The sequence below is a fragment of the Malaya genurostris genome, chromosome 2 (assembly GCF_030247185.1).
Source record: "Malaya genurostris strain Urasoe2022 chromosome 2, Malgen_1.1, whole genome shotgun sequence".
NCBI classification, from domain to species: Eukaryota; Metazoa; Arthropoda; class Insecta; order Diptera; family Culicidae; genus Malaya; species Malaya genurostris.
The window spans coordinates 206903524-206927428 of NC_080571.1; the positions used below are offsets into that span (position 1 = coordinate 206903524).

General features: G+C 35.0%; 1 protein-coding gene across 2 annotated transcripts in view; it reads left to right on the forward strand.

Annotated features, from left to right (window-relative positions):
- The window catches only part of LOC131427255 (uncharacterized), a 133457-nt gene that overhangs the window by 66227 nt on the left and 43325 nt on the right, over window positions 1-23905 (forward strand). Inside the window, exon 1 of one of the 2 annotated variants that reach the window (XM_058590270.1) lies at window positions 19391-23030. The exons of the other annotated variant lie outside the window; for it this stretch is intronic. The gene's annotated coding sequence lies outside the window, so the exon portion shown is untranslated. Of the gene's footprint in view, window positions 1-19390; window positions 23031-23905 lie in introns of those variants that run through there. 2 annotated transcript variants of the gene reach the window in all.

Genomic DNA, 23905 nt, shown 5'->3' on the forward strand with positions numbered 1-23905 from the left:
AAAAGTAAACGTGAGATCTCAAAACATTGAATAGCGTTCTGGCAGACGAGGAGACTTTGTTTTCGGCTAGTTTGATCATCAATGAGATCTACGTCTCTTTGGTCTGCACACATATACAGGCACACACATATTTTTAAGGGTCACTCTTGAAATTCACATATTCACACGATTTTTTCTTAGTGTGTATATTACTACAGGAAAATTGAGAAACTATTGGTAAGAAGATTACTGTGTCTTACCATTTTTAATACGGTTTTAGGCAAGGCTCCAGCACTCAAACTGCTGTAATAGAACTAGTTGACCAAATAATGAGCAAAATAAATTGTAAAAACATTATCTGTGCCTTATTTGTTGACCTTTTAGAAACATATGACAGGTTAGATCATTCGATTTTACTGCAAAAACACGGATGTTATGGTATTAGGGGCATTGTCAATTTTGACATTCGTAGTTATTTCACAAATAGACAACAATTTGTATATTTGGAAGAAACGTAGTAATCTCGCTCCTATGAAAATTGATGTTCCGCAGGGTAGTAATTTAGAACCATTGTTGTACCTCATGTATATAAATGATATAAGTAATTTGAATCTGAGTGGAACGCCAAAATTGTTTGCAGATAATATCACCTTGTTTTATTTTCGCGATAATATCCGTACTATCATTAGTTCAGTGAACAGTGGTTTGGATATCCCAGAACAAATTTTTAACTCGAATTTGTTGTCCCTGAACTTATCGCTAACCAAATACATGATCGTTGGTTCCACGTGGAAAGTATTACCACCACATAGGGGAAAGACGAGTAATAGTGCGCATTTCATTGTGAACTTTTGTTAATGTTTATCACTGTTTTTTGCGATAAACATTGAGATTGAGTCCTATTAACCTCATTCGGCTACATTTAACCTTCCGTATCATTTTAATACCAATACGGCAGACGTAAATATAAAATCTGTCATGCTCTTAGCTTTTTTGGTTCGTAGAAAATAGGCTTAATATTAAAAATTCCATATTGAATCCTGTTTTTCTTGGTTTAGTTACAATTTTTAGACCAAAACGAAGTTATCGTCAGTTTTGTTTTAATTATCACGTCTAACTTCAGATCATAATCGTAGCTAGAAATCATAATTTCATATTTTCAAATAGTGCGCAAGCTGCGATCGATAATAATGCGCTTTGCCATTTTGCTACACACCGAAAAATTAGGCCAGTTTGAAATAGCAAAATAAATTGGTGGAACAGATAAAATCGGAAAACTCGTAGAAACAAATTAACCCTAAGAAATAAAAAATCGCTTGATTTGTTGCTACACACCGAAAAATTAGGCCAATTTGAAATAGCAAAATAAATTGGTGGAACAGATAAAATCGGAAAACTCGTAGAAACAAATTAACCCTTAGAAATAAAAAATCGCTTGATTTTTTAAGCAATATTTTCAGTATCGAACCCGTTTTTCTCCTGCACATTTATAACATGAATTGATGTGATAAACCCAAGTGTAGTTAGTTTGACAATTTTTTTTCTCAATGTGTACAAGTGCGAGCGACGTTTATTGTTGTCATGGGCAGATATGCTTGATTCATAGATTAGTCGATGTTTCACAGATTTTCAATATAATGCACGAATTTAAAAACTGTCACAGGTTTCCGATAGCGATCACAGAATTTAAACCCCACTAACCAAAAGTTCGAATAAAAGGGACTGATTTGTCTTAAGTACGATTCAGACCGTCCGGCTTCTTCCGTCACCGTCACCGGAACGTCAACGTCCGTCACCGTCATTCTAATTCACACGATCCGGTTTCCTATCCGTGTCCGTCATGTCATTTTCTTACACGCAGAATTTTAAGAACTTAGTTTCGCACAATTTTATGCCATTAATACAAAATCTGGGAGCTTTTGAAGCCAATCAATCTGTTGTTTTCCTACCTTTTAATCGAATAAATAACTTTCAAAATTAGCTAGAAAGAGGAAAAAACAAAACAATGAGTTCCACTCACCAACGTAACGTACTTTGCAAATCTACTGATGAATTTAATTACCTATATAAGGGAAAATTTTGTTTAAGAGTGGGATCTTGACACCGAATACATACATAACAAACGTCAGCTCAATACCGTAATCATATGAATCGTGCATGTGTGCGATAATCACAGTCCGTCAAATATTCTTTCGGAGAAATGTTGATGGAGCTTGCCGTTGACGGACGTTGACGTTCCGGATCTCTGCTGGATCGTGTGAATGCGCAAAGGGAAAACTCGTTTGACTAATTTTGACGGAGGCTGACGTTCCGGTGACGGTGACGGAAGAAGCCGGATCGTCTGAATCGTACATTAAGCAGCCTGCGAATTTCATGAACAGCATTCTAAGCAGCCCATTTTAAAGTAATTTTCCATACTTCGAAGTTCGCGCGACGCAACTGAACGAACTTCTAACTATTTGTTCAGTTTCTATGCAGCGGGAAAGTTCACGTGGAACTTGTTCTGTACTTTCAAGTTGAAAGTGGATGTTTTAAGTATTTGCGGAACTTCTGGCTGCTCGAGAATAAGTCTCTAAAAGTCTGCAATTTTCTAGGGAAAACAGTATAACAATGTTTTTCCGACAGGGTGCATGAAAGTGCCGATACTTTTTTACTCACGAAAATTATCCCGTTTCGCTGTGCTTTCATGGAAAGAGGACATATGTTTTGCATAGACTGATTTTTTAATCAAACACAGATTTTTTGAAAAAATCACTGGGCATCCTTGGTCATGAGCGAATGTTTTGTTTCGAGCAGCTGGATGAAAATTACGCATTGGAAAGTATTTCTTGAAAAATTTCGAAAAAATAATAGTAATGTGTGTGGGTATAAACTTCAATCGGAACGTTATCCGTAGGTTCAAAATGCAAATTATAGCATTTATTCTTTCATTTTTTTCTGAATATAGCATTGGTTTAATTGGTAAATTGTTCAGAGTTTGTTCGAATTCCCAAAATTTGGTAAACTTATCCAAAAAATATACATGTCTAACATGTTCAAGGATTGATTCGTGTCCATCCGACGATTTGGGTCGAAAAAATTGTTTTCCTTCTATAAAGATTCGAGATTTTCGGAAAATTCATTGTTCGCATTATTTTGCACTAGCGCGCACTGTTACCTAATCCTCGCGCACTATTAGGAACAAAACATGACTATTTTGTGACTTTCATGCTCGTAAACGAGATAATAATTGTAATCTTTCATTTGAGGTCATTGTAAAGCAAGGTTTGAAGTTTCCGTAGACGTATTTACGATCGTGGAAAAAGTAACACTTCATTTGTTATACTTGAAAAAGCTTAGGTGTGCACTAATCGTCACCTCTTCCGTAATCATCATGAGCTACACAGTTCGAAAAAATTTTTGTAATTTTTCATCTTATAAGATGTACATAAATGAAGTATCTTATTTCATGCAAATTTATATACAAGAACATATAAGTTTGTGTGATTTGAAAATTAAATGGCTTGAAATCGAATGAAATAAATAACAAAAGATCGAAAGCAATACCGCGACTTGATCCGAGAAACATTAGATCACAAAATACGTCAGTTAATCGACTGAGCTACAGCAGCACATAGCCGAGGCAAATAACACTCAGAGCCTGTAGAATGTTAAGTAGTTATGAATGGTATCGTTTTTAGAATTATGTCACCTGTAAAATTCATAATTTTTCATTAGTTTTATCGAAAAGCGCATTGCTTATTCTTGCGGTATTAATTGGAGAGTGCATTCATTGGAAGGTCAATACAAAAAAAAATTCATTTCCTATGCAACAAAATTAGGGGAGAAAGAAGGTGTGTAGTTTGTTTTCAATCGAAAAACTTTACCGGTCAAACAAACATGAAAACAGCAAATTCCAGTTGGTATAAAAACTCACACGGAATCAAGAATCAGTAAATTGCAGATAATTTCGCGTTGAAAGATCCCATTGATTAGGATTAAGATTCCCATATTCTTAAACATTGAAAAGCGGTAGAAGCAAATCATCATCGATGAGTACGTCAATATTCACGGACCATGTATATCATCATCATCATCACCATCAACATCGTCATCTTCAGCTTCTATTGATCGAACTTATCTATCAAGCAATCCTATCACACGAATACGCAATACTTATTGGCAAATGAAAATAATTGACCAATTGACATAACTGAGTAAAAGTGCCCCCATTTGGGACAACATGCTACTCAGTTTGATTTGTGAACCCGAACGTGCGACAAGTGGTTTGCTGATTTTGTTTCGGTTTACTCCCTTATCGGCGTGTGTACTGTCGTATTATGAGAGGAAATTCATTGGTGGCATATGTGGAAGTGGAATCGCAGTACCCCTGTCTGATTTTTGTTGTTGTGTTGTTGTGCTTCTCGTTTGATCAGTTATGACGATGAGTGGCACTTAAAGATACATAAAATATATTCCAACAGAAACGTATTCAGTTTGGAAAGATAAATGATATAAGAAAAAGGAACAAAAAATGTCTTGGAATTCCGTTTGTTTTGCTTTTATTTTGCTTTCTAAGATTTGAGAATATAAATAGAAAAATAATGTAGTTTGTAATTTTTTTATAGAGGTCTAAAATTGATGGATATTTCCCAAACTTTTTAGATCGAATAACTATTTTGGATGTGTAATTTTTTCATCTACTCAACAAATGATAAACTTTGTAGCTCCACATAAATCCATTTTCCCTAATTGTAGTTAAAATGATATTCGGATGTAAGTTAGAGAGAAACAAAGAAAAACCATGTCAGTGTAGTAATGATGACTTTCTCGTATTACTTATATTATCATGCTTATTACTAGAATCAGAGCTGAAAAAATCGCCGAAAATCAAAAATCATTGGTGATTTCATCACAAGTGATCTTAGCCAAGGATAAAGTCATCGTTCCATATTCACAACTGATTGGATCTCCAAACGATTATAATTCTTTTATGATAATGATCATGTCAATTCAGGATCAGTAAAAATCTAAATTTGAAAAAAATCACTATTGATTCGATCGGAAATGATTGATGTCAAAAATCGTTTCTGATGATGATCAGCAAAAAGTGCCTAGAGGAGCGAATAAAGTAGCGATAATTAATTAATAAATATTACATAATATGAGTATTTTTAATTCATGAATTTTGCATAATATAAGTATTCAAAGATGATCCATTTTATATCGAAATTTATTCAGCAATACCGTGGTGGTGGAGTAATATCATCAATAAAAACAGCAAATAATATGAAAATATACATGCTGCAACGAACAATAATTATAAGAAAAACATGAAATCACAATGAAAAGGCCGGCCAAAATGAAAGAAATTCATCAAAATTCAGTAACCTCCTCATTCGACATAATCCTAGGAACTGAAAGCAGCTGGCATGAAAGTGTTAGAAGCGAAGAAGTATTTGGAAATAATTTTAACGTATTTCGGTACGACCGAAATTTATCCCTTGGTCAGAAATAATCTGGAGGTGAAGTCCTCATAGCCATTACCTCTTGCTTTACTTATGAAGAAATTATTACTCCTAAATATAAAGAATTTGAGCATGTAGGGGCCAAAGTCTCAATATTAGGAGAAGAACATATTTACATATGCACTTCCCATGGAACCTGAAGTAACCCGATCAGAACAGAATTATAACAACTGGAGTAATTTATTTCAAAAATATGTTGTAACAAATTTCGAAATATTTTTGGCTGGTGAGCTGTTAAAATATCAAAAATCATAACAAAAAAGGCTCTAGCAGTACCAAAATCGTAACAGATTTTGGAATGTTCGTATCACAATTATTTTTTAATTTGATATAAATACAGAAGTCCGATAGCAGAAATTTATAACAATAGTTGTAATAAATAAGATAGAATAATTTAGGGGTTTTGGTTAAAATCCATTTTTGTGCTGTAGGCGCACATTACCGATTTTAACATTTCAATATGAAACGTAAAGAAATGTTAAAATTCTGATCACTATATCTCGATCTGGATAAAGCAACGGAAGAACTCTTTTTTTCATTTAATGAACATTATTACGACTTTCGCAAAAATAAAACATCATGAAGGATTTTGTTGTTATATTGATATCATTGATATACTGTGTGACGGAATCGATGTGATTCAAAGATCACTGATCGACTGATCTTAAATAGAAAAGATCACAAGTGATCATATTCGATAGTGATTACGAATTCAGACTAGAAGATTCTTCAGGAAACTTTCCATTGAATCTTGGATGAAAACAAGAAAGCTTGTTTGGGCATAAACTAGCATTACTTTTTAAATTTGTAAATAGTTTTGTAGCTAATTTAAAAGAAATAGTTCGTTTTTTTTTGCATCTAAGTAACCGTTTAATCAGTTTTATGCTAACAGTTTAAGATCTTCCACGTACTTCACCATAAGATCTCTCATTTGAACCTAAGCATGTAAAAATCGGTTATGGCATCTCTTAAAAAATACCCGTTTTCGAACATTTTGACCACTATTTTCGGTACTTCCGTAACCGGAAAGTGGAAATTGATATATAGCAAAAAAATTCAGCGATTTTGTAATGGAGGCTTTCAAAGCGTCGACACTGGGATGGGGATTTTCAGAGGCTTTTGCCTGAACATTCGCCCATACAGAGTAATCGAGAGGGTTCACGTCTGCTGCTAGGAGGCAAAATATTTTTTGATCCTTCAGTCACTCTTGAGTCATTTGGAAGGCATGACAAGGCGCTCCGACTTATTGAAAATGACCTGCTGTTGCTCATCGAGGTTCTCTGTCAGATCTTGGTGGACCTTCTCCTTCAAAATGCCCAAATAAACATTGCTATTCACCTTCAAGACAATTTTGATGAAAACCGGAGGCATTTTCAGCCCATTAGAAACAACTGCTTCAGAAACCATAACACCGGCGAGATGTTTAGTGGAACTTAAACTTTACCTTCTCTGGAACATCCTCTAGCTTCTGCGGCGAAATAAACCTGTCGATACGCGAATTTGATACAGGATCGATGATGAAAAGTTTCTCAGAAGAGAACACCAGGGCGGCAAGTGACCGGGAAAATCGGGAAAACCGGGAATTTGATTTCACCGGGAAAAAGTCGGGAATTTTAGTGAAAAACCGGGAAAAATATTACTAGCTCACCTATGAGTAACAGTTGTTAGCATAATGATTTTTTTTCAGCAATCGAAGAGTAAGAGACAATACCCAATTTTGCGTTTGAGCGAAATGTTCAGTACAAGTGTTGAAATAACTTATTGTCCATTAGAAATTGGGCCTACACCCCATGTCTCGTCCAACGATTTTTAGAGGCTTGCAGATAGTTTTAAATCAAACAGGAATCATCAGAGTTTTTTAAGTTGTTATCAATAACAGCATATTGAAAGCTCATTTTGAAAAATAAGGATAATTTGGATGCTTCTGTTGGATTTTTATTAAACTTTTAAATAAGTATTCAAAACACCTGCAAAATTTATGGCAAAATCTCTAGGTAACATAGGGAAAATATGTAAGTTTTCAAGTTTGCTAATACTTGCCCTTGTTTCATCATAATTTGTCTCAGTAAGGTTATCTTGAGATAATACTTGTGTTGTTATGCTTATATTTCTGTGAGATATCAAAAGGACTCGAAAAAATTGGAAGAGTTGAAACTGGTTTCTGAGAACCAGCATAGAATCTTAGAAAGATTTAGAAAATTAATTGATTTGTTCAGTGAATCTATGTTTAATTTTCTTTTAAAGGTCCTCAACTATTCCATAGTATGGATGTAGATGAAGGTGAATTGAATCAACTTTAAGCTTTTGGAACATCAATAAAATAATGATTTAAATGATTTACGGCTATATCTATATTTCCCAAAACAATTTCAGGGTTTACATTCGATAGTATTCTAGTCGATTAGTTCTAAACTGGTAGCATATATAACTAATTGAACTAATCATTGCTTAATTTGAAACCCTGAATGTTATTGATTGATCTACTAGAATCAGATCAATTGTAGAAAGATTTCTCATAGAAGATAAATTAGTTAAGCTATTGGAAATAAAACTGGTTTAAAACCAGCGGAGAGTTCATCATGAAGAACTCGTACTTTCGGATTATTTTTCTGATTATTCTACGAGCATTTAGAATCCTATTAAAAAAAACACATCGATATATTGTACATTTTAACAGTTATCATTTGATTTATTTGCCCATCAACGCATTGAAATTGTAAACACTGTTTATTGACTAACAGATATATCAGAAAAAAATGGTGTTTTTAAAGAGCAAGTCAACGGTTTTGCGTCATCTTAGATATACATACATCCAATGATTTTATATTCAATTCTATTACATGAAAATTCATCTGAGGGTATCGTTCATTGAACAGATGTGCTTGCAAGCGACATAATTTAAACAGTTTATATCCATATAACAATTTATTCCCGATAATTTGGCAGAAAGCGGGTCGATATTTTTCTACATTGTATACAAAATTTTCAATCTGGTAGAAGCTGCTACAAGAACTCGCTGTCTCTCAATGCATGAACCGTGCAAGAATTTTTCTACATTTCTTCGCTCCATTTCATACTCTGAGATCCAAGAGAGAATCGCAAATTGATAATTATCGCAGATAATTCGACTTGATGATTCTCATACTAGGTTACAATATACAATATTTCAAAACCCTGGTCTGGAGCATTCACAGACGTTTTCATAGACACCACTTATACAAAGGTTAATTGCACATAGTTAGAATAAGCGGCAATAGTAAAATGATTCTGTCGCAATTATCCACTGCCCGTATATAATATATACGAGAATAAGCGACCGTTTGTTGCTTCAGGGAGATTCCCCACAGCAGCGTGCTAACCCGTGATGCTCAGACAGGTCATCGAGAGAATTTCGCTCTCGCACTGGTGTTCCTATGTTATATGAACCATGACGGTGTTTTGTTGCTGAGATGATATCCGTCTCTCTTTGATGGCAATGATTGAATATTGTGAAGAGTTGGTAGAGAGCGTTCTTTGGTACGATAAAAGCCATCCTTGGCCATTCTGCCATTTATAATTTTCCCGCTGATCTGAGATTTCCACTTTTACTTCCGGAAGAAGCAAAGAAAGCTCTGTACAAAATGATTGGAAGTTGCAAGCATAGATTGTTGTTGTTTTTTCCGAGTGGCTAGCGTCCGTTATTGGGATTGTTGTCCCTTATTGATTTATTTTCAATCATATGTATACCAAAAAAAATGATAAAAACAGTCATGTGCACTCGGAAGAAATCGGTTACGTGTAGCCAAAACCCCTGAATGACTTGGAAAAGGCTTTATGCTTTTCTTATACGCACATGTTATAATTAATATTTTTTGTTTATTCATCGAAATGCCTGGAAATTAATTGAATCCTCAATTAGCGGGCCTATTACAATGATCCTTTTTGGACATGGAATATCTGTTTAAAGTTTAAATTAAAAATTAATAAAAAACTAAACAGGGGCGATTTAAGCCTATTCCAAAAACCGGGATTTTTATCTCAAAAAAACCGGGAAAAAACCGGGAAATTGAAATCGGAAATTCACTTGCCACCCTGGAACACGACGATCGGATGCTTCGTCTTGAACACATTCAACAAAATTTTCGATCGTTCCAGCTATAATGATTTGACTCGGTCCGTTATTAGATGGGGTTTTACTCGTGCCCTGGACTTTGAATGTAAGTCATTTTTGACCAATTGAAATTTTCGGAGATATTGGCATCTTTTTCCAATTACACCTAGTGGTGTAATGATGCCTTTCTCATGTTACTCTTACCATCATAAACATTACTGTGGCATTCTAAAAAATTGTTAACTGAATAGAAACAGGAAAGTTCGTTCGGACGTAATCTAGCAAAATCTACAAATCCTGCTTACCCTATTGTTTCGGAACCGTAAACAGTATCCACAACAAATGCAGTATGAAACTGTAAGACTTTTCTTTTGAATCTATAAGTTTGTAAAAATAGAGTTGGTCATCTTGAAGAAAAGTGAGAGCGATCCTTTTTACAGTTTTTGACAACTATTACCAATGCTTCCGAAACCAGATTCCGAGAACCGGAATAGAGTTGGCTCGAATGGCATGAAAACAAATATGACCTGCACATTGGAACAGAATTTCTCCCTCTTTTGCTTCTTCGCTTAAGGTGGCGGTATAAAAATAACCCCGCAGTTCCGGAACCGAAAGTCGGATCCAAATGAAATTTAGGAGTTTTATATGGCACCATAAAACCTTCTGCTTGTACCTAAGTTCGTGAAAATCGGTCAATTGAACACTATTTTCGGTGCTTCTGTAATCGGAAATCGGCAACCAGGATAGCCGGAGATAATTGCCGGTTCCAGAAATATAATGGTATAAGCGACGTAACCGATCAAATGCGTTGTTTTTTGTCGCTCAAATTGCTCAGAGTTGACTGAACCGATTTCAACAAGGTTAGGCTTGTTTGAAACCCGGGCAGATGTAAATAACAAACAACGATCAAAAGAATAACAAAAGTTACCATCATATCTTGTCTTGATGTTTCTGTGCTGTCATAGCGATACTTGATATTTTCTTGAAATTTCCTCGAAGGATACAATATCAGCTTAGCATCAAAATTAGTTATTATATCTTATTTCGTTATTGATGAGTTATCCCAATTTTATTAGGTTCAATTGTTCCATTAGGTCTATCTTCGAATAAAACACTATTGAATAAATTACATTAGCATCAGATAAGATAAATGCTTACGATATTATTCTATTCTGAATACTAGAAAATCAAATAGCTGAAAAATTCGTCTTCTATAAATATTTTGTTCTTGCTTTGATATTACAATGACAGAATTTTATATTTTGTTGTTCTTTTCTCGTAAAGACTTTGTTATGAATTTTGATATTTTAACTCTTATTTCAAACTAAATAATGGTAATTTCTACCATTGAGATGTTTGGTTTTAATAATAAAATTTGTAATTGGTTTACAAATCACTTCTACCCGGGAAGCTACTGTTGAATTTAGAATCAAGTTCGAAGATCATATGTCTCTCATTCCCGGTTCCGAAGATATAATGGCATTAGTGTCGTAACAGACAAAACGAACCCGCTTGACCTTGTTTGTGAAATACTACTGAGTCATTTATCAAGTTCAAAGATTAAATGGCTTTCACTTCCGGTTCCGAAGATATAATGGTATGAGTGACGTAACCGACTGACCGACACATTTTTCATCTGCTAAATTTTCTCTAAGATTTCAATGATTTTTGATAGACTTAAACTTATTTAAATGCTAAAATGTGATTTCGTTGATCAAGTTTGGAAGGGTTATGGCGATTTTTTTCATCTCGGCTGATGTAATCTCCTATGTGACCGAAACGACAAATCCCAGTGTTTTCGAATGCGTCAAATTTTCTCGGGTATGCCTAAATAGATTTCAAATAACCTAGACTGTTTAGAAAACTGATATTTGGGTTATTTGATTAGCTCACAATATTAATAGCCGAGAAAAGAATCTTATAGTTTTTGCCTTTCTCATATAGAAAGGTTATGCAATCACTTGAAAAACCGACTAGTAAAAATTGGCCCGGAGGGCCAAGTGTCGTATACCATTCGACTCAGTTCATCGAGCTGAGCAATGTGCGTGTGTATGTGTCAAATAATCTCACTTGTACTTTCGGCACGTCAGGATAGACATGGCCCTTCGGTGCCAATGAAGTGATTTGTAAGTAGCAAATACTTTACGTCTGCTCTGCGGTTTATGTTGAACCGTTAGGTGGCGTTAGCAGTTCAACATAAACTGCTGACGCACTGATGAGCTGAATGCGAAACGTAAAAATGAAAACTAGTCATGTGCACTTTAGCACAAAACGGTACACATGAGGTAGCAAACCCCTAAATGAATCTCACTAGATTTTCTCCGAGATGGCCGAACCGATTTTGACAAACTTAGATTCAAATGAAAGGTCTCATGGTTCCATCCGGAATTCCTGAATTTTATCCGGATCCGACTTCCGGTTCGGGAGTTATAGGGTAAAGTGTGTTCAATATTGTACACCGGCGAAACAAAATACGTTAATAAAATTTCTAGACTCTAGACTCTAGACTTCTCAAAACTACACAAATCGATAGTCATTATCGGTAGGCAACTAAACATACAACAAACATTTAAATCGTCATTTAGAGTGCGATGGCAAAATTGTATAAAATCTTCAAAATTTGAATAAAAACTAGTAGAGTTTGTACGTCATGCCGTACAAACCGACTTCGATTATACCGGTTCTCGGGTTCCGGTGCCGGATGTGCATATAATAGTGCCGAATGTGCATACTTCGTTTTCTTAAGGATGACCTACGCGAGTAAAGCACTGTTTCATTCTGTATGTTATACTAGTAAATGCACAAGCAACTCCTTAGTTTCTTCCAAAAATCGAAGAGAAAAATTTTGAATAGAATACCACAATATTATACATGAGAAAGGCATCATTTCATCACTAAGTGGATGAAAAAAAGTTTTTTTACTCGATTTCGATGATTTGACACGGCTCAAGATCCTAAGATTTAACGGAGCCGGAATTCGGACTAAAAAGTCGTTTTTTACTGGATCTCATTGTAACCCGCTTTCTTGGGGTATAGATGCTCTCAACGCTATCCAACGAGGATTGAGGGGCCGCACTTGAAATCTATACAAATTGAATTTGGTCTTGAAGGTCTAGTTTCAGGATTTTAAAAATCATATTTGCACATTTCGTATACTCTATTGTTCACTATAATATACTTTGCTTCTGTCGACTCGACCGTAAGAAATTTTCGACTGTATCGGATAAGAGGCGAACACGAACTAAGAATCTTATAGATGTTTCAAATTATTGTAAATTTATTTTCATTTAGTTATTTATTTATTTATATATTTATTCATAATACTTGTGAAGTAAGGATAAATCCTTTTAAATTTCCATAATCGGTTACAATTCAACTGCTACCACTAACTTAACTCGAAACTACTATGACGTATTAATTCCCTCTGTTAAACCAATTCATTTATTCTGTTCGAAATTTATAGAAAGAGCAATTGCTCTTAATTTCGGTAGGTATCTGATTCCATTGGACAATGGGTTGTTTAAAAAAGGTATTACCATAATGGGACGTACGATACTGGGGTAAATTGAAATTCCTAGTGCAGCTACTGTGGGACTCTCGTACTTCATCGAACAGATACCCTGTATTACAAGTGTTAATTATTTTTAACAATGTTTTACAAGCTCGAATTTTTAAAAATACAGTGAAGGAACAACCGAGCAGGTAACTTTCTATTAATTAAATTGTAAGAGAAAGGCATTATCACTCCACTAGGAGGATTAGGAAATAGCTAATTTACAAGACGTTTTAATCACCGTTTCTATTGCATGAAAAGCTTCATAGGAATTAATTTGGAATTTAGACTCGAGTTTCTTAACAAAACAAATGCTGGTAGTGATTGAGAATAAAACAACTCTAACCAAAGCATCGTGAATGACAAGACCTGTCTCCCATTTTCAATCCCTTAGTTTATGATTAGTAGACATACTGCACAACATTGCAAACAATGAATGACAAAAGAATATTTCGTAATAAGTTCTCTAGCCCTCCCCCCCAGAATGAACTATTACTGCACTTCTTTGCGTGATATAATAATGTAAGTCATTTTATACACTTTAAAACCGATCTCTTCAGCCACGTTAGAAAAAATAAGCGTTAGAAACGGCAACATAATGTCACTTTCATTTCATTTGTGGGCACACAGACAATATCACCCTTTTACTGTAACGTATGTCAGTCACGTAAACTTAAGGAGTGTTCATTCGTATTGACAATGTTCGTACGAAATACTGGGAGTACTGAATTAAGGCAAGACGTGCTATTATCCCTACATAGAAGGTGGGTTTGTTTTGACGGGTGCTGAAACCTGATTTAATTACCCTTATGTCACTTGCTCTGTGCTAATGCTGTTTGAGTATGGTTGTTTGTATAATTTGTAATGTCTACCTTAGTTGCAGGGAGTTTCACTTTCACTGGGATAATTTTCCAACGTTCACATATAGTATTTTCTTTTACTCAGAACCATTGTCTATCGCATATTTCGTTGATTCATGTCGCTAAATTGAATGTCGCGCCAAACTATGGTTTTCGCGGAACGTATCATAAATGTGATGGCTGTTTGACAATATAATAGACACCGGCGTTGTGCTCTCTCTCGGTGTATCCGTATATCAGGGAATGTATCATCATAGAAAAGATCACCGATGGTATATTAGCTGATGACATCAAACCCATTAGCTGGAGCGCCTGGATGAAGCCACAAAAATAACAAACATTTTCACACTAGCGAGCGCTGCTAGACAACACAGCACATTCCATTGTTATCATTTTTCTTTGAAATAATGATTTTCTTGCACAGGGAAAACCTCATCAAGGTATTACCTTACCTGATCCAAATCGATTTTCCTTCCCTTCCATCAATTGTTTGCTGCGTGATTTCCAAACATTCCACCTCTAACGATATAAACAGAGCAATTGTTAATGTTTACACGGAGAACCCTTCGATCATAAAATTGCGATATCGCAGTTTTTGATATTTGCGACAGTTGATTTAACTAATTTTTTTTTGATTCAGCCAATATGGTTTTTGATTTGCATATATTCAAGGAGTTGAAAAATATGTTGTTTTGAATGCTGTCAAATGCCGAAGACAGTTGAAAGCAAAACAATAATCGCAATGCAAAATCAACAACTTTTTTAGTTGAAATCTGTTCGTGTCGCTACAAAATGTCAATGAAAACAACATCGATGGTTAAAGCGTTTGGTGAAATTGTATTCATTCGATTTGACAAATTTATGATTCCATAACAAGTGTTTATCTAACAGCGGTGTTGTGATAAAGTTAACCTTGTTTAAGATGAAAAAGATTTGGTGACAAATTAGAAAATGTTAATGAATGATCATCTCGTAATCTTTCAGGTATGCGCAAAAATTTTATGCTTCAAATTCTATCATTATTTACTTCCAGCAGACTGTTTTACTTCCAGCTGTTTGATACCGATGATGATGTTCATGCATTAGCATAAAACGCTTTTTGACATGAATTTAATTTATAAAAGTAACAGGAGCGAAGGGTTTCAAACACACAGAAAGCGCTGCGATTGAATGGCGCGTTTGAATTGCCGTCGCAAAATTCTAATTCCCAGCGGTTGATGCACCCAAGCTCATATAAATTGACTAAAATTATCAGTGAACTTAAGTTCAACCGTTTGAAGGCATCATCTTTCAATACTCATTTTAGGTAAATTTAATAATTTCGCTAATTTACTCGCCCCACCGGACACTTTTGCTGATTAAAAACGTTTTTCTACATCACTCGATTTCGATCGAATCAGAAGTTTATTTTTAGAATTTAGATCTTTACTGATCTCGACTTGACATGATCATGATCATACAAAAAACAAAATCACTTAGAGATCAGATCAGTTCTGATTTCGTAATGATAATTTATTCTTTGGTTCAGATCACTTGAAATCAGCAGTGATCGGTGGTTTTCCCATCCCTAATGATATTACATGCCAATATAAAATACTGTTTATATTTTAACAACGATATTTATTTTATAAATTTCAACATACCGAACTTATTTCAAATAGATCATGACGTGTATCAGTAAATATATTTCGATTATTTTTGCAAATCAATAACATTGTTAGAGTTGATTCAACTATTTGCAATGTCTAAAACAAATAAAATCGATTTATTTTTCAACTAACAGAATTTTGTTTCAATAACAACACCAGTTATTTCAACTAAAATATTTGTTGAAATTGAAAGGTATGTGTCCTCACTAATTGACAGCATTTTTTTTCAACCCTCGTTTCTGCTAATCGAAAAACAAAAATGACAGTTTAGTTAAAACAACAATCGATTAGTTGTACCAAATTTTAACCAATCGAATTCAGAAAATCAACTAATATTCTGGTTGAAATGGGACCGCGGGTGGTTCCGTGTAGGAGCTCTTGGTTACAGTGTAACCGTTTTTTGCGAAATTTGATTTTATTCGTTTTCTTCACGATTCGTCTTCGACTCATCAGAGCATTAGCAGTTCAAATCGCACTGTCATTACCACTTGAAAAGTCAAAGTTCTGACATTACATTCCTATTGTGGAATTTGGTCTTTCTGTTTCAATACATACTTAGCGTACCTAATTATTGCCTGGCTAGTACTATGATCCTATTGATGCTAAGAATCCTTCCAGGCCGAGACTCGACCATACGATAACTGGCTTGTAATACCACTGCTCTATGCATTAAACCACCAAGTCGAGAGACTTCAACTTGAACCAATTAAACTTATAGATGCAAAGTTTATTCTTCTTATGTAACGCTTTGTGAATATAACACTGAAGTTCAAAATTATTTCTGATGTCTTGGACGAAATCGGACGGCGACTGACTATTTACCGACAGATAGCTGTGCCGTTAGCAGTGCAGTAAAACTTCATTCAGTTCAATTCAAACTGAATGTGGAAAACATTGACGATCACCCTACTGCAGTAAACTTCAAACTCTGACACAGACAACGTTTGCTGACGAACCGAACGGGCAGCATTCAGTTCATCACTCGTTTCTCTTCCAATCGAAGCTCAGTTGATCTCTTGAAGTAACAAAATATCTCTTTCAATACTGTGAGAGCAGTCTTCTAATGAGGTTCATGTAAACATTCGAATTGGTTCAAGATAATAGATGAAAGACAAATTAGACAGCTAAAATATCATTTACAGAAAATACATGAATTAATAGTTTCCTCCTTCAGTTTTCATTTTTAATACTTTACTCCATTTATAATTCTATTCATTTGAACTTGCTCACTACCATGGACGAAGAGAATGAAGCAGCTAGACTACTTGGCACTTGAAACTGAGCAAGCAAAACTTCAAATGACTAGGTACGATTGTTCAACGTACGATGAATTCTGGAAGCTTCATTTGAAAATGGCAGCGAAAGTCAAATGAATTAGTACGGATATGCTGACAGTCAGTAGCCATAAATTTCATTTTCATCTTATATTAGCTCGATTGAAAATGGAATTTTACCGCACTGGTCGTTAGTATCTTTGCTTCTGCCCAAAAAACAGGTTCATAACAGCATTGATGTTAAAAATATTAAATAATTGTACTTCCGTACTATTTATGTTTTTTATTTATATAAAACAACAATTTCGTTTACCGAAATTGCTTCTACATTAGAAATGAATGAGTATGATTCATGCACATTAAAGTCTTGAAAGACAAGAAATAACATGAAATGAGAAAAAGAAATATTTTGTTAGATCAAGCAATAGATAAGAAAGAGTTCTTTCGAAAAATTAAGAATAAACACTGTCCCAGAAATGATGGACGCACTTTGATTCCGCTGTAAATAATTCACAAGTGTTAGATATTTAAAGTTTATTCGATATACTGATAATATTAGACTACAACAACAGAATATTATTCTCAACATTTGCTACTTAGCCATTATAGACCAGCTGGCGCACCTTCTTGCTGCCGAGACACGTTTCCTAAGATGTGCCTTCGTTAATACCCAAAATTCCTCAATTGGTTGAAGTTGTGGGCAATTTGGTGGATTCATGTCTTTTGGGACGAAAGTGACATTTTTGGTAGTATACCATTCTACCGTTGATTTCGAGTAGTGGCAAGAAGCAAGATCTGGCCAGAAGACAACAGAATCCTTGTGGCTTCGAATCATGGGTAGAAGTCGCTTTTGTAAACATTCCTTGATGTATATTTCGCTGTTCATTGAAGCAGTGGTGATGAAGGGTTTCGAAATCTTACCGCAGCTACAAATTGCTTGCCAGACCATAGCTTTCTTACCAAATTTTTCGACTTCAATTGATGCCTCGGACTGGTTTAACACTTGCCCTTCTCGCACCGTATAATATTGTGGTCCCGGCAAGGATTTGTAATCGAGTTTCACGTAGGTTTCGTCGTCCATGATTATGCAGTTCAAATTTCCAGCAAGAATCGTATTGTACAGCTTTCGAACCCTCGGCCTGATCGATGCTTCTTGTTTCGTTCTACGTTTTGGTTGTTTCTGCTTTTTATAGCTTCGAAGATTCAAACGTTCTTTAGCAATTTAGAACAATTTTTTAACATCAGTTATGATAACCGTGTGCATAGACCTCATTCATTTAATTCTGAGATAATTATGACTTTCGTTGATGTAGTTTTTGATGAAAATACACTGAAAAAAAATCAGTTTGGACAAGGAAAAATTTTTTTCAAATAACTTTTTTTTCTCAAAAGTGCCAACTTGACTGTAGGTAGTGAACATAATCACCTATCTTGTAACAAAATTTCATCCCAATCAAAAATGTTTTTTTTGCAAAGCGACATTTTTAAATTTTTTAAATCAATTTTTTCCAGTGTAGGAGTCGATCATGAGTTTTTTTTCAATATTTTTAATCATAAACTTGACTTATTTTGTAAAAATCATTCATACAACACTTTTTTGTATGATTCGTCATCTTTCGACTACATCCATTTGAAAAAACTGGTATAAAAAGTTTGGCAATTTTAAAAAGACAGTCTAGATCATATTTAAAAAAAAAAAAAGTATGCGAAGTGGTTTTTCGTGACAAAGTCTTCACGTACAGCAAGTTTTATCAAAATCTGAGATGGTACTGCCAACTCTGAATACGAACTTCACAGATAAAAATATTTTGTGAATTTACATCTATTTTCATTCACATATTTGGAGCAGGAAATTAAACATAAAGTTACTTTGCAATTCTGTACGTTTCAATATAATTTAATCGCAAAGCTAAGCGTTAATGTTAAATTCATTAGAAATTCAATGTAATCCAATTGAGTTTCTCATCGTCGATGGCTTTCAATCAAGCTTTCGATTCAACCCATGTCTATTCCATGCTAATATTGATTTACATGTCGTGTAAATTGTATTATTTCGTTCTGTGTAGCGCGAAACACGTCTATTGTGACAATATATAACGCATGTCTAGAGTCCTTTTTATGAACAAATTGTTTTTCTAACAGACCAATTAGCAATAACATATTTGATCATATTATATGCACACTCGACGACGTTAGTCGGATTCAAATTGACACAATATTCAATGAGCTTAACCAACATGCCCAAGTCTTACCAACTTTTTAAACACTTACCGAAAGGGAATCAATTTAATCGCAAGTTTTATAAATTTATTGGTAATATTAATGTCGTAGAGGACGATAAATCTGTTCTGCAATCTAGTATGCTAACACACAACTCTATACTTGACAAACACACAAGAATTATAAGGAGTGTATCGAAAATAAGCTATCCGCATACGCATGTATTTGTGATGGTTTTACCTTTTTTACCTTTTTTTATATATATAAAAAATAGGTATAGAATTCGCTCAAACTTTCGAAAAATTTTCCGAGGCCCGGAGGGCCGAATGTCATATACCAATCGATTCAGCTCGACGAACTGAGCAAATGTCTCTGTGTGTGTGTGTGTGTGTGTGTGTGTGTGTGTGTGTGTGTGTGTGTGTGTGTGTGTGTGTGTGTGTGTGTCTGTATGTGTGTTGTCAACTAAGAGGTCGAGATCTCAGAGATGGCTGGACCGATTTTGATCAAACTAGTCGCAAATGAAAGGTCTCCCCGTCACCCAGAACGCTATTGAATGGTTTTGAGATCGGATGTTTACTTTTTGAGTTATACGAAGTTTTATGTCAAAATTTTCAGTTTTTTGACAGTATCTGTCACATTTGACCTTGAAAACAGAATATGTTTCCAGACTTAGATTTCGCTCGGTAATACCTATCCAACAAGCCATAGATTGTTAAAATCCGTCCATTTTTAACGGAGATATCGATATTTTTGTGTAAGCCTTATTCCAGTAGAAGGAATTTTGAGCGCTGTATGAAAAAGCAATGCTTGGGAGCAACATGAAACACGATTTTTTATATTGTTACATATAATTGTTTCTAAGTACCAAAAAGACTGTGTACAGCATCCTTTTGTATGACAATTTGCCTCGGACCAATTTTAGCACGGTTCATTTTTGGCAACATAATCTTTCGAATATGGCATATGTAAACCAGATGATATCAGCATTATCGAGTTGGAAGTGATTCCATAATTATATTGATTTAAACTATTTACAGCAATAAATGCTGGAAGAACATGACTTCCATATACCATACGACTCAGTTCGTCGAGATCAGCAAATGCGTGTGTGACAAATAATTTTACTCAATTTTCTCGGAGATGGTTAAACCGTTTTCTACAATCTCAGATATGAAAAGTCGTATACTCCCAAACAAGGTTCCTGAATTACGTTTGGATCCGACTTCTGATTGCGGAACCACAGGATGATATGTGAAACGAAATTAAAATAATGGAATTAATTTTTCTCGTAGAAGGCTGAACCGATCTAAGATTCAAATGAAATCTAAGAATCATCTATGATTCAAATGAGAGGTCTTAAAATCCTATAAAACCTCTTACTTTTTAGTCAGATCCGACTTCTGGTTTAGAAAATGCAGGGTGATTAGTATAAAAATGTTCATTTCACATAAATTAATCAGGTTTATCGGGTTTGCAGATTTGAATAGTCGATTACCAAATAAATTTATTTCAGTTTGAGCGGTATTCGTTTTTGGATTCGGAATGTACCCCCAAATTTTAATTCGCACTACAATTTCTCAAAGATGTCTACACACTCCTCAGGTGAATTTAACTGATTTCGGCTACACCGATTTTAGAATTCCGGTTCCAGTATCGAATCGATTCTCAAAGCTCAATCATTTTCTCAAAAAAGACCAAATCGAACTTCAAACACAGATATTACAGGACTTAAGGTTCCATACAAAATTGGTGAATTTTATCCGATTCTGGAATTACAGATGATGAGTTTATAAATTTCATGTAAATTGTTTGGCGTAATAATTTATGGCTATTCGAATCATTTCGAGTTATGCTAGTTCCTGAATACCGGTTCTGGAAGTACCATAAATAATGACGAAAAACTCTAAAGTGGAACTTACTTCGACATCTCATGGAATGTTCAATCGATTGTCACACGCTAAGATTGAAATTCGATATGTTTTGCAGTTTCGGCATTACAGGATAATGAGTGATTAAAATCTCAATTTGCCGTTTTAAACGACGATAATTAAAATAATGTCATGAGAACTAAAACACCTAAGTATATCCATGCAAAAACACATGCGTATTGATAAAAAAAGGTATCATCTCACTGCTAGGTGGATTAATCACGTTTTTATATATATAAAAAATAGGTATAGAATTCGCTCAAACTTTCGAAAAATTTTCCGAGGCCCGGAGGGCCGAATGTCATATACCAATCGATTCAGCTCGACGAACTGAGCAAATGTCTGTGTGTGTGTGTGTGTGTGTGTGTGTGTGTGTGTGTGTGTATGTGTGTTGTCAACTAAGAGGTCGAGATCTCAGAGATGGCTGGACCGATTTTGATCAAACTAGTCGCAAATGAAAGGTCTCCCCGTCACCCAGAACGCTATTGAATGGTTTTGAGATCGGATGTTTACTTTTTGAGTTATACGAAGTTTTATGTCAAAATTTTCAGTATCTGTCACAATTGACCTTGAAAACAGAATATGTTTTCAGACTTAGATTCCGCACGGTAATAGCTATCCAACAAGCCATAGATTGTTAAAATCCGTCCATTTTTAACGGAGATATCGAATTTTTTGTGTAAGCGACTTTTCCCCATATTCCAGCAGTAGAAGTTCTGAGCGCTGTATGGCAAAGAAAGTCTTGGGAGCAACGTAAAACACGATTTTTTATACTGTTACATACAATAGTTTCTAAGTACCGAAAAGACTGTGAACAGCATTATTTTTCATGACATTTTGCCACGGTTCGTTTTTGGCAACATAATCGTTCGAATATGACATATTGGAAAGATGGCAGTACTTCCGAATTCTGAACAATTTCAAAATTATATTGATTTAAACTGATTACAGCAATAAATGCTGGAAGAACAAAACACCCATATACCATTTGAATCAGTTCGTCGAAATCAGCAAATGCGTATGTGACAAATGATTTCACTCAATTTTTTACCTTATTTTCGAAGATGACTCAACCGTTTTCTACAAACTCAGATTCATATGAAAATTCGTATGCTCCTAAACAAGGTTCCTGAATTCTGTTTGGATCCGACTTCTGGTTCCGGAACTACAGGATGATATGCGAAACTAAATTAAAATTGTGTAACTTATTTTCCTCGTAGATGGCTGAACCGATCTAAGATTCAAATGATATCTAAGAATCATCTAAGATTTGCTGATTTGAATAGTCGACAACCAAATAAACTTATTTCAGTTTTAGTGGTATTCAGTTTTCGATTCGGAAGGCACCCAACAATTTAACTCGTACTACAATTTCTCAAAGATGTCTATACTGATTTTTAAACATATTGAAACAAATGTAAACTAATCAGGTGAATTTGTCTGACTTCGGCTACACCGATTTTCGAATTCCGGCTCCAGTATCGAATCGTTTCTCAAAGCTCAATCGTTTTCTCAAATAAAGCCAAATCGAATTTCAGAAAAAAAATCAAATTAAAATAAACTTATAGTCCCACACAAAATTAATTAATTTTATTCAATGCTGACTTCCGATTCTGGAAGTACAGGAGGATGAATTTTTAAAGTTCAAAACGATATAGAAGATGATAATCCCGAAAAGCTTGAAAGTTGGACTCAAAACTATTGCAATTTATTCGTCATATGCCCATACGAATCGGTTGGTTTATGCTGGTTCCTGAATACCGGCTCTGGAAGTACCTTAAATTACCGTAAATTCTAAAGTGGAACTCACTTCGACATATCATAAAAAGTTTAATCGATTGTAACCTTTTTAGATAGAGTAATGAGTGATTAAAATGTCAAATTGCAGCTTAAAACGACGGTCATTAAAATAATGTCATGAAAACCGAAGAATATTCATGAAAAAAAAACATGCGGATTGATAAAAAAAGGTATCATCTCACTGATAGGTGGATTAAGCACGTTTTTTATGCTCAGATCACATCATGCTGTGCGTTTGGCTGTCAACTTTCGTTTGTTTACTTGTTTGTGCGGTTGAAATTCTGCGTTTTCAAGTGAAAGTGAAAGTGAAAATTAAGGTTCTGGACACATGGCTAAGTGAGAAGGGTATTACTATGCGAAAATTGGCGAAGCGGTTTGGAATTCATCATACCAGTGTTAAAACCATCATTAATAAGTTTGGGGAACACTATTTTTTGGATGAGCTACCAGGAAGAAGCAGAAAACCCGGTTCTTCCAACCCGAAACTGGACCAGAAAGTGGTATCTCTAATCATGAAGAACAAATCAATGTCAATACGTGATTTGACCAAAGAAGCAGGAACGAGTGTCGGAATTATCCAGCGTATCAAGTGGTGAAATCACCTGAAGACTTACGAGAAGCAGAAAATCTTGAAACGAAGTGTAGAACAGAAGATGCGAGCAGCAACAAGGGCCCGGAAATTGTATTCGCGTCTTTTGCAGTGTTTTGATGGATGATGAGACTTATGTAAAAGAGGACTAAAAACCCTTCTAGGTGCACAATAATTTACTGTCGTCGTTGGGGAGGATGTGAGCGTTGCGGACAGGTCGATTCAAGTGGAGAAATTTGGTCGAAAGGTACTGGCATGGCAAGTAATATGTTACTGTGGTTTGAAGTCAACCATTTTTTACACTACCGGAACTATAAATGCAGAAATCTATCGATCTGAGTGTCTCCAGAAGAGGTGGTTGCCTTTATATAAGAAGCCTAGTACACCTTCACTGTTTTGGCTGGATTTAGCGTCGGCTCACTATGCCAAAACCACTCTCCATTGGCTTGCGGAAAA